General features: G+C 46.9%; 1 long non-coding RNA gene across 2 annotated transcripts in view; it reads right to left on the bottom strand.

Annotated features, from left to right (window-relative positions):
• LOC108640613 overlaps positions 1 to 10,082 on the bottom strand; it is a 31,855-nt gene that overhangs the window by 8,843 nt on the left and 12,930 nt on the right. For both annotated transcript variants that reach the window (XR_003915992.1, XR_003915991.1), the window contains one exon: positions 4,730 to 4,829. This is a non-coding gene — a long non-coding RNA (uncharacterized LOC108640613). The remainder of the gene's footprint in view (positions 1 to 4,729; positions 4,830 to 10,082) is intronic.

Below are 10,082 nucleotides of genomic sequence, written 5' to 3'. Positions count from 1 at the left end.
GAAAAAGAAAAAGAAAAAGAAAAAGAAAAAGAAAAAGAAAAAGAAAAAGAAAAAGCCTGGAAGGTTTGATTTATAAAGGGAATGAGCTGTAAGATAATGTGCTTGGACTGGCTAAACTGAGGCGGGTGTGAGAAAAGTGGGTGACAGCCAGCAAGCACCAGAAACAGCCCAGGCAGCGAGAGAGAAAAGCACAGCCTGCCTGGTGAGAGTGAGACACACAGAAAGTGCATGCTAAGTAGGAGTGCCAGGATGACATTTGAAAAGGGGAAAATTTAGGCTGAGCGTCAGGAAAAGCTTCCTGACAGTGAGATGCATGCACTGGAACCATCCCGCGGGAGAAGCCCTGGAAGCCTCATCACTTGGCTTGCAAGGACCGAGCTGGAGGAGAGCTGCAAGTCCTGGAGAGGCCTTATCCAGAGCTCACTAAAAGTCAAGAGCAAGGCTAGGACTAATTATGGGAAGCCTGCCTCAAAGACAAACTCCACAACCAGGAATACTGTGCAGGAAGAGGGGAACTCCCCGTAGGTAACTGGGTGGTAGCAGATTCCAGGCACAAGCATCACTCTCCCCATGGGAGCTGAGAAAAAAACAGATAAGCATGGTGGGAAAATAGATGGGGAAATAAATAATCCCTTCTCCTTTAAGGCAACATTATCTCTCAGAGAATAGTTGCTCTGCTCTGGCCAAGGCACAGGCAGCTAGGGCTCAGGCTTCTGTTAGTCTGGGCCCCTGGGAAGGCCAGCTGCCAAAAAAGAGGGAAATTCTGCTTTAGTCAGGGGATAGGGCATGGGTACATTGGGAGGGAAATGAGAGAGTGAGGTAGCTTTCCACAGGAGACCAAGGGAAAGAGGGGAGACAGGCACTGTGTCTCCGGATGTGTAGCAAAGCAAGAAGCCCATCAGAACAATCGGGACTGGGGGGAGGAGGTAACGGCTGCACGCAGAAGCCAAGGCAGAGAAGCTTCAGGAATGATGCCATTTCCCTCCTATCAAGAAGAAGTCTTGTCCAAAGGAACTCATGTTAAAAACAGCCAGGGCGCTGACTCCATCCCCAGGGCTCACTGAGCCACCAGCCCTCTTTTGTCACAGGAGGTGATTTCCCCTGTGGGGAGGCAGAGTAATTTCACTTGCAGGGGACTATCTCTGTGCCCCATTCCTGGCCATGTCGCTTGGCCAGCTGTGACCAGCCAGGTGGAGCCTCTCTGTCATGGCACATGGAGAGCTACAGCATGAAGCCTCAGAGCTGTGAGCCAAGACCACAGGTGACGTAGTGTGACCTGAGCATCATCCCACCAATTCCAGTGGCCTTACTGGGAGCTTACATCACAACGTCACTTCCACAGCATGAAACTGAATTTCAAATTCTGATCCCCTGTGAGCTTCTTCTACCTCCAAGGATAGTATCTCAGTGCCAAAGGTAGCCACATATTCATGCAGGAGATAGTCAGGCATGGGCAGTTAAAGCAATAACTGGGCTGTACACACAGCAGCCCTGGGAGTGCCTGTTGCATGTGCCATCCATCTCCCATCCCAGCTTTTACTTTTGTGTTCCTTTATTCAGAAACACCGCCTTCTCCATTTAAACAGCAAACCCAGGAGGGCAGGAAATGACAGCCCATGCTCTTGCCAAGCCAAAAGAAACGGAGCTAAAGTGGAAAGCCTATTTTAAGAGTAAAGTACAATACAAAGAGTTTGCACTTATTTCCAGACCAGGCATTACAAAACCAGGGAATTCAGAGTTAAAGTTATGCTTAAAATAAATTCAAACTTGTTGAAGTGTGGCAGTATGCAACCAAGGCATACAAATAGCCTTAATTCTGCCCTGCACTGACACAGCCGTATGACTGTGATTAAAATGTTTTACTACTTGTGTTCCTAAACTAGATTACCCTGATAGATACAATTTTTTTTCATATTCCCTTGTTTTTCCCTCCCCCGACAATCCTGTGCCCCAGATATTGCCACTAGCATAGATTTCACTGCCTACCAGGAAAAAAAAAAGGTACATATCACAGGTCTTTCACATCTGTAATGGGAGCCCCAGGCTAAGTATTGTCTTGGAAATACCCTCCCTCCTACCCTCAGATCTGCAGCCACCCCTGCCCAAGGCTCTGAAGAGCACAACTGAAATGTACACCCAGTCCTGCTGAGGAGAAGGAAAGGGCTTTCTTCACACCTTTGATACCACTGTCATCTACACTCATGTATTTACTTTACAAACCCATTAAAACCTTGGGTTTAAAGTGTAGAGAAAATAAAAGAGAGACAAAGAAGCATCATCTGGATAAACAATTATGGCTTTTTGTCAAGGATTCAGGAGCTAATCGAGTCCAGATCTGTTCCACATTCACATTTACATGTGAAATTGTACTTACTGAGCTAGAAAAAGTCAGATAAGCATCAAGAGTCAGCTCTGCCCTCTTCTACACAGTGCAAACTCCGTGGAGTGAATGGGGGCTCCCAGGGCGTAACAGAAGGCAAAGTTTGGCCCCAAATACTTGCAGGCCATGCGGCTGAGATGCACATGAAAGTGGCTGCTCTGCACTTCAGCCCAGTTTGAAATGACTCTCCAGAAGTTCTATTTACTTAAGAGTGTGGGTGGCCTGACTTGTCACGATGCGTTTAAATATTTGGCACTAAATCACAGCTGTCCACTTATTTGCACTTTTGCTGCTGGGCAGCAGGAACACCCCTGGAATTAGTCAGCATGAGATGCATTAATGAGCTAACACATATATTATGGTTTACATTTTGGACTTCTTTTGTTCACATAAATACACACCTACTCTCCACTTCTTTCCCAGCACAGCATATATTCCTGAACATGTTGACTTTCCAAGCTTTATTTTATTTGGCCTTTATTAATGAGCTTGCAAAGTTTTCTGTAATGGAGAAAAGCACCTTGCCCCTAGCAGCCTTTCTGTGCATTACATGCAATCCTGAAGAGACTCATTGTGTGAGGGGAAATCATCCAGCCTCAGAGAAGTTTCTCTTCACAAGCCAAAAGCCATCCTCTGCATGTAAAGATCCCAAGTAAATATGGAACCAATAACAACCATGAGCAAAGACCTTTGCATACGGAAAATATTTACAGAGTCCGTGTTACAAGTCACTTTGTCTGGAGGAAAATGCTTGCACTTCTGCTGTGCAGAAAGCAGGCAATCTTTTGTACAAAAAGAAAGAAAATCTTGTTATCTGTGTTAACACTCCCACAATTCATCCATACCACTTCTTCACTGCCAGTAACCTTTTATAAATCACAGATATATCATAGGTTTAATAACTCACCAACAAACTGTGTCCCATTCAGTAGGACTGCAAGGACTGTAACTTGTATGCCTAATGGATGCTAATTGCAAAATATAATCATTTTTTATTAAACAAAATAACGGAGATTTTACCAGGGTAATGCTCTAGCATGGAATCAATGGGAGCCAGTTTTTTGTGTGTGTGAATAAAACAGTTTTTCATTTAAAAAAATGCTTATTTGCTGACACCAAAGTTTCTTGTGGGAATACATCACTTTTATAATTTAATTTTCATCTGGAAGATTTTTCAGGTCAAAAATGGAATTTCTGGTCAGAATCATAGCAGGGAGGAACACACAGGAAGCCGGGCTCTGAGCTGAGCACAGCCGGACCTCTTTTTTGCTCATTTTTGGCCATACTTCTCCAGCACCATTTCCCGCTTTTCACTTCAGCCCCTCCCAGGAGCAGAAGGTGCAAAACCACAGACTAAAAGCATGGGCCCACTTCGCAATTGTATTTTCCGGGAAGCATCCCCAAATGGGTCGTTGCCTTCAGCCAGAGGGCCATGAAGGAGCAACCCCAATGCCAGCAGCCACTCTCACCCATGCAACAGGATCTGGGAGAGGATGTCTGGCTATATCTGCCTTCTCCTCCATGTGCAGGAACTCACCATATCAACCAAAAGCACCTCTGGTAAAGGCATAAAAGCACCCTCTCCCTGGGAGGTTGCACAGCTTTATCTGCAGCAGTGGAAGAAAGCGGGAGAGCCGAGCTGCCAGCAAGCCTCCCTACCCTCATAGCCTGATTCACCAGAAGCCCGGCCGCTTTTTGCTACCATAATGACCACACACCAGAGCTGCAAACCTGGTTTAACTGGCCAGTTTGTGACACTCTTGTGCCCACAGAGTGGTATTGAATAGCTGGAAGGGGCTGGTGAGCTCCTCCATGAACTCTTCTGCATTGCATACCGCAGGCAGGTTGCTGCAGCAGAGGTGGAGACTGAGCTGTCACCAGCCACAGTGCACAGCCTTGTCCTCCATTCACCTTAAGGAGGACAAGTCAGAAGCAGTTCAGCTCAGCCACAGCAGTCAAATGAGTCTGAAACACTTTAAGGAGGGATCAAAATCACATGTGCGTGTGTGCGTGTGTGGTTTCACAACACCTCCCTCTCCCCACCACCAGCCACACCAGTTTCCTCAAAGCAGAACAGTAGAGGACAGACCCGTGGTGCACTAAAGCCTTGTTTTTCCCACTGCTTAAAGAACTGACCCAGCCCCCTCAAATGTTCCCAGCATATTTGAACCGTGAGTCAGAGACCACAATGGAGATACTTGCCTAGCTTGACAAAGTTTTAAGTACATCCTGCCAAATAGCAATCACTGATTTTTTGCTCTGTCACTCATGAGCCCTCTTTGTGCTGTCCTAACCATACAAAATGCACAGCCTCACTGGGGAAGCAAGGATTACCATTTGGATGCTTACCTGTAGCACCTCCAGCTTCTCATGGTCCCTTTCATGCAGAGCGCTGCCAACAGATCATATGGAAACTTGCAGGTATTGAAAGCTCACATCTCTGTATCCACTGTGGAAGCAATAAAGATAGAGGATGGAAAGAATAGCAGCAGTACTGAAAAGCAAGGCCAGGAAACACTTCATCTTTACAGGCAGGGCCTAACATTTAAAAGAAATAATTATTCAAGAACAAGATTTCCACAGACTTGTCTAGCACCTCATTTAGCAAAACATCCTAAGGCTTAGGAGTTAATCTGTGATGGACCTTCACACCCTTCATTGGGCTACCACTGTTGAGGTAAACCTTGGTAAAAGGGAGCAACCAGGAGTAGGAAGCACCAACCACGTCTTTCCTCATAGCTAAAGCCACCGCCTGTCAGGATTTAGCATCCAAAGTGATAAAATAATTTTTCACTCTTTCTTTTGCAGTGGTAAAAGGCCTGCAGCATCGAGCAGGGCTCCATTTCCTCCCCCCACTCTGGCATATCATCTGAACAGTTCATACAGCCGTGCTAGGGGCAAAAAGATTATTATTGTACCATAGTGCACAGTCATTTCCTATTTGTAAGTTGCCCTACACAATCATGACTACTAGAAAGCTTTTTCCTTAATTAGCTTCCCCCTCCCCCACCCCTTTTTTTTCCGCCAAAAGCCAAGGTTCTCACACGATCCCAGCACTCTGGCAGAGAGGCACAAGGGCCTCAAGGAAATCCCCCAGTATCACAGTGCAAGGCTTGATCTGAAGCGAGGAGAGCTGGCAGCTGTGCAGTGCACCTCAACACGCCAGCTGTTGCTCCAGTGGTGGAGCCATGTTGGGAGGAGTCCGAGTACCAGCAGCTGAGAAGAAAAGTCAGACACAACCAAACCCTCCAACGTTATAGGAAATCAAGGTTGTGTGTGTGTATGTGCGTGCACTTACTTTACTTTTCTTTTTTTTTCCACTGCAACTAGACTTAATATTTCTTCAGAGGATTCATGCTCGTACTTGTACCAAGAAATCCTTGCCATTATCTTCTCCATCGCCTGGGCTACAATGCAGGGAGCAGCCTGCAGTTATCCATCCCTGCTGTCTGGGGTTTGGGACAGCTGTGCTGCAAGGCTGGAGGGATGGGGGAGTTTCTGGGCTCTGAGATGCACAAGGGGGAGAGAGATCATTTTGTGCGCTGCTAATCTGTCTCTGTAGGAACACTGGTTTTCACCTCTGTAGTACCTGCCATGGGGAGCTTCAGAGGGGACACAGGAGCAGAAGAAAAATAACTTCAAGAAAGATTTACTCCCTTCCTTATTAGTTAATGCCTGCCAAAAAAAATGATACAGAGGTAGGGGGTTGAATAGGTCTTAGCGGACTTCACATAACAAATGAAAACATCACACTGACATCTTTCTCTTTTCAGGAAGAAGGAAGCTTTGACTGAAGCTGTCTCCAAAGCCCTAGATAGCAATCCAGGAGCTCTAGGATGTTCTTCCCAGCTTCATCTCAGGATTGAAATTTCAGGACCATGGTGTCTTGCTGACAAACCTGAGCCACACTAAGCTGAAGATAAAATACCAGTGATAGTTTCAAACTTCCCTTTTCCCCCACCCGAGCACTCATTGCTCTGAGCTGTGCACATGTACTGGCCTCTCCCAGCTCGGCCCTGGTGACAGGGTGATACATGGCCCAGACCTGCACTCCCTGAATGCCTCACAGGCTTTCATCTAGCACAGAGCTAGGCACTGGAGGTGCATAAGAGGGAGCAAGAAAGAAAAAGAAGCTGTTGCAATGTGCAACAAATACAGATCTTAATATGGATTTCCTCCCAGCTGAAAGAAAAACCCTGTTGTACAGCCACAGTAGATCGGACCAACTAGTGCAGGGGGGTGCAGTGCATTTTTAGAGCACACTATTCTGGACGACAAGCTTTGGAAAGTGTTTCTGGAGGCTGAGCCAACCTCACAGTGCTGGGCCCAAAAATATTTAACACGTGCTCTTCTTAAAAAAGGCATTTTAAAGAAGTCTGGAGTTGAATCTGAATGCAAGTGGCTTCTTTCAGGTCTCCATCCTCAGAGGCAACGCAAGCAGATTCAAGGGGCACAAGCTGGCCACAAGCCCTCAGCTTGCTCCTTAAGACAAAAATAAAGAATACGGCTGCAAAAATCATTGCATATTCACCTTGTAATTTTCTAATGGTGTTTCTCAGAGCAGTGGCCACCACCAATGTACACCATAGTGCTCTCCCAGGCATTGTGCAGCCACCGTGCCATCAGCTGGGCTGTGAGATTGCCAGCTCTTGCTCACAATACAAAATATGGAAGAGAGATGGAACCTGAAACCAGGGAAGGTGCAAACAAGGGCTAGCAGCCTCCCACAGCAGAGCAGGATAGGCTGCCCACCAGGAGTACCTTCAGTACTTAGGAGAGGACAGACTTTCAGTGCTTGGCACTCAGAAACCTTACATGAGCACACACATTTGCACAATGCAATGAAACACTGGCTCTGCTCTTTTGACAAGGGCGTGTAGTGATGGGACAAGGGGTAATGGCTTTAAACTGAGAGTAAGTTTAGATTAGATATTAGGAAGAAATTCTTTGCTGTGAGGGTGGTGAGGCACTGAAACAGGTTGCCCAGACAAGCTGTGGATGCCCCATTCCTGGAAGTGTTAAAGGCCAGGTTGAATGGGGCTTTGAGAAACCTGGTCTAGTGGAAGGAGTCCCTGCCCATGTCAGGGGGGTTGTAACTAGATGATCTTTAAGATCCCTTCAAACACAAATAATTCTGTGATAACACACACACCAGCTCCTTACAGACCTGACGACTCCAGAGGCCTAAAACAGGGGATGCACCTCTCTCCTGTCCCTGTTAACTCACAGCAGTTACGAGGGAGGCAGCAGCACACATCCCCACTCCAATCCACTCCTGGAACCCATATCACCAGCAATCCACCAGGCTGTTACACCATTACAAGTAGGCTTGGCAGAGCAGCCTCCCCAGCCAAGGTAAGGTTTGTATCAGGGGCTAAAGATCAAACTGTATCTATCTCTGAACACACCTTTGTTAGTTTTGGCTGCACCCTTTCAGGTATCACCAGTCTCCCCAGGCAAACACATTCCTATCCCAAGTGCCCCAAGCCTGCTGTGCTCCTCCAGGGGCTGCGTTCACCTGCCAGGTAGCTGCGCACCTACTAGATCCATAACACCAGCCAGCAGCCAAGGAGGGACAGCCCCGGGAATAATGTAGCTGCAGCAAGCATGTTGCAGGGAGCAGAGGAAGGAGCTGGAAGCAGATGCATGGTCAGGCTGCTCTTTGGCTTTGCTGGAAACAGGAGTGGAAAGCTGGCACCAACATCCAACCACCCCAACAAACATTGCATTCATATGCAGAGCTACAGAGCAAACGATCTGTCAGTTGTTCATCTGGAGAACAGGTTTCACCAGCCCGGATTAAATGATTACGTTGCCACAGCATGTGCTTCTTGCTGCTCTTGGAGATAAAGGAAGTAAGGCACAAGGAGCCTTATGGGAGAGAGACCTGACCCTGCAACCCAGCTCCAAGCACCTTTATGCTTGGAGAAGGTTTGGACCAGCACAGAGCACTGGGGAAAGGGGAGCAAGTGCATTTAAAGGCAGAATTTTGGTGCTGATGCACTAAAATCACTACTGCAAGAAAACACCTCATTTGATCGAAAACAGAAGGCGCACACTTTCCCTCCAATTACTGCCTCCAGATGTGCACCAGACTGGCTGTATTTCTGAGCCTTCTGCTCCTTGTTCCCACAAAGTTGAAGGCAGAGTGAGTGCAGTTGGAGGTCTAAAAGCACATGTGCAGCAGCAACAGGCTCCAACCAGAGCCTGCGTCCTGCCTTCACAAAACCCCTGTTGAGTGACTCCCTTAGGATGTAATTGCAGTCGACTTCATTCCAGGCCATGAGCATATGTCTGGCTACGGACACTACTGCAAGCACACGAGTTAAAAAAAAAAAGAAACATAAAGGAGAAAGTGCGAAACTACACTCTGGTAATCCAAGCCCAGTTAGGATAATGGGTGTTTCCCTCCACAAAAAAAGGTTACTTTGCTACCTTTAGCAGTCTGGCCAGCTTCCCTGCATTAGTCTTTTGCAAGCAGAAAAGAAAGGCTGACACCAGTTTAGCAGACTCAAAACTAAAATATTGCACCAAATCCATGGGCCCCAGCAGCACACCCTGAATCCCTCTGGAGCACACGTGGGCAAAAAGCAGATGCCCAAAGAGCTAACACAGCAATTTCAGGACTCTCACAGGCTTCTGGGGGCTTTGAACCCTTGCTCCAGGGATCCCAAGGCATCTTTCTCCACACTGTGGCCTTTCATGGATCATCAGAGCTCACCCCAAGTCCCCATCTCTCAGAGGAGTATGTGTCTGCAGTGGGGGCAGTGAAAGGTTCAGGGATGCAGTCACAGCACAGTGTGGGCAGCAGGAGGTGGAGCCACCACCCTCTGCACCCACTGAGTTTCACAAAATTAACAGTAGCAGCAGCACTATTGCTTTCATATTTGCCTTTGTTTTCCCCCCAGAAAGAGCAAACCCATACATTGGTCCATCTACTGCTCAGGAGCTGCACAAACACTGCTCTGAGGAGAACTCCCTACAAATAGCCTGCAGCAAGCACCCAGCACCCAAGACTCTCAGCTCAAACAGTTGCAGGCTGGCAAATCTCTAAGCTATCAAAGTAAGGTCTTATCAATGGGAAGTGTCAGACAGACCTAAGCAACACTGAGCTGTCCTTCCCACATCAAGTGGCCAGAAAACACATAGGATTTGTCCAGCTGGGATGGCTCCCAGTCAGGCATTTACATTTATGGCTCATGGTTTTTAAAAATACATCCCAGTGCATGTACGGATGTACTCCAAGATACACTTACATCCACAAGCACATGACCCAGGAGGTGGGTTTGAGCTGAAGTGACTCAGCCTCCTGGTTACAGGAACAAAATTAGCAACCACTCATAAACGTCTTATGTCTTAGATGGGGCTAGATGGCACTGTAAGTTAGTTAATGTCCCTTTGCCTCAGGAGATTTCACCTTGGCATTATGATCAGTGGAAAACCAGGAAAGCTGGTGCTCCCTAGGGTATATTTTCCAGAGCTGGGCTAGTAATTCACTACAACAACCTGATTCAACACATTTTCTAGGTACCTAGTTAGGAACTGTATCCAATAATTTAGTCATTCTTTGGAATTTACTTTTTTTTTTTTAACAAATAATTCTTGGCTTGCCAAGATTTAAACATATGTTTTCCCCCAGTACTTGGCCTACATTTCCCCTGCTTTAATTTATCCCATTACTCCTTATTAAGCCCTGCCCCCC

This window comes from Manacus vitellinus, unplaced genomic scaffold, assembly GCF_001715985.3.
Source record: "Manacus vitellinus isolate BGI_N305 unplaced genomic scaffold, ASM171598v3 scaffold_39_pilon, whole genome shotgun sequence".
NCBI lineage: Eukaryota > Metazoa > Chordata > Aves > Passeriformes > Pipridae > Manacus > Manacus vitellinus.
This window is presented reverse-complemented; position numbering and strand designations above follow the sequence as displayed.